Source organism: Saccostrea cucullata, unplaced genomic scaffold (assembly GCF_032062105.1).
Source record: "Saccostrea cucullata isolate Sc308-1 unplaced genomic scaffold, CSIRO_AGI_Scuc_v1 ctg7718, whole genome shotgun sequence".
NCBI lineage: Eukaryota > Metazoa > Mollusca > Bivalvia > Ostreida > Ostreidae > Saccostrea > Saccostrea cuccullata.
Window position 1 is genome coordinate 1 of NW_026933097.1, and position 2,468 is coordinate 2,468.

Here is a 2,468-nt window from a genome sequence, read left to right on the forward strand (position 1 = left end):
TCATGGCGTCAAAAATCAAAGTGTTTTAGAAAGGTCTTGTCACAGGTAATATTTATTCGTAATATGAAAGTCCTATTCTTTCAAATTATATTACCAAGCATTGTTTTTGTGACAGACGAACAGACAAATAACTTTTAATGTTTCCTAGCTTTTTCAAAATCGGGGGACAACAACACAACAAAAAATAGCAATAGAATTAATACATGTATGTACAAATTTAATTAGTATACTTTCTAAATAATTTCCAGGCTATGAGAACATTATTTATTTCATTGAAGCTATCACGCTTGAAAAAGAACAGTCCAAAAAAGAAGAACGAAGATTTACTCGTGACTATTGGCGCAAAATAATGTATTGTGACCCGTCCTTCATAAAACTATGACAAATGAACAGATGCAGAAGTATATCAAGTACAGTGGACCCTAGTTCTCCGGACGCTTTGGTTCCTAGTCAATTTGTCCGGCTATGTGAAGCATCAGGATATCTGAATCACCAGTTAAACAAGAAAGAATAAAATTTAAAAATTTCGTTCCGAAGAAAAATCGTCTGGATACTGAAGCATCCGGATATCTGGGGTCCGGATATTTGAAGGTTCACTGTATATCAAAGTGTGCAAAACGATGAAAACGATAACATCGACATGTCTTTATATGGAATTGTAAGGGAAAATTTTTAATACGTAAACAAAAGGAATATAAAGTATCAGTTCAGCAGTATCAGATTATTTTTTTCTTTTTGCTACAGTTATTGTAAAAATCAAATAATAAATTTTCGATGTGAATCTGCTTGTACAATTTTTTGTTGGCTAGCTTTCATTCCATTATTTTGCACTATTAGCCTCTCTGACGGTCGTTACTCTGGGAAATGAGTGCAAAGCTAATGTCGACGATGGCTGGAAAAATTGCACTGGTTGTTTTCATGTTGAATTTTCAAGGATGCGATCTGGGATATTAATCACAAGTTTGAATTTTCCCCCCATTTTAATCTTAATTTACGTTTTCATCTATATAAATCATGTTTTGCGGTCTTTTTTTCTGTGAGAATTTTGAGTCGTTTCATTCAAAAAAATTCTAAGTACACTATATTTTTTTTTACCCTGTAACCCTGTGACCTTGACGTTGATGTTTGACCTACGTTTGCATAAATGTTAAATTTTCCTGATAACTTTTGATTGAGAAGAGTACAGGCTTTCATATATGCATGAGCATTATCTGTGACAAGGTATTTCCGCTATGATTTCTGACACCGTGACCTTGACCTTCACGATTGACATAATTCAAAAAAAAAATTCAAAGTGATAACTTTTGAATGACATATGAAAGGACGTTCATAAGTAACACAAAATGGCATTTCACCCACAAAGACTCCGAAAGCGGTGGACCACAATCCCTTGCAATACTGCAAGTAATTTTGCTGAAATTACGTGACTGCCGCATCACGTGACAAGTCAAAAATTGATATAAAATCTTATCGTTCTCAGTATGTAGTTTTTCACAATAATTACAATTATCCGATATAAATAATGCACTAAAAGAATCGCCATTCCGATTATGAATATATTTTTAACTGCAAAATATTTTTGATATTTTCATTGTGCACCTTAACTGTACCGAGAAGGTAGTAAAGGGTGCAACGAAATCGATTTATCGTGAGGGCATACCCTCATTGAATCATGCCAAGTTTTTTACACATGAACCCAAGAAGCATTTAAATATTTGAAAAGTTTTTTGAACAAAACGAAATCTTGCAAATAAATTTATTATACCTATATTTTATGTAGTTCCCCCAGTAAAATATTCTATTTACTAGGGGGTGTGATATTGATCCGTATCAGCCCTGCATGCATCAGGGCTGATAACCTATATCAGCCCGGAAAATTCATATCAGCCCTGCAGGGCTGATACAGCTATGGTGACGTCAGCCATATCGCATATGAAAAAAAACCCTGTTTTTATTACAAAGTATGTAATAAAAATGAATAAATCTAATCGTCCTCAACATGTTGATATGAATCACATAGCATTTTTCTGATATAAGTAAATTTATTTTTAAAAATCGCCCATCCTTGAAAAGAATGTACTTTTATCTAACACAATTCGGCGATGTTTCCATTTGTCATTGAAACACTGCGCCTTGAACAGAGTATTTCTATATTTTCTTCAATAACATTTTTTTCTGATTTCGATTTTCAAGTTAATTTAATATAAACTCATAAAAACTTTCATACCTTAACCAATAGCTACTTTAATATATAAATAACAGTCCTCATGGTAATTGTATAATAACGAGTTGAACTCGTTTTTGATATACATGTAAAATTTATTATCTCTAGAAGAAAATATTAATTTCATAATTTACAGGAAGAAGATGGAACATTTTCTCAATAAAATTAAAAGCAAAAGACACGTCGAAAAGAGCTCAAGTTCTCGTAATGAGTGATATAATAAAGAATTACACTTAATCAAATG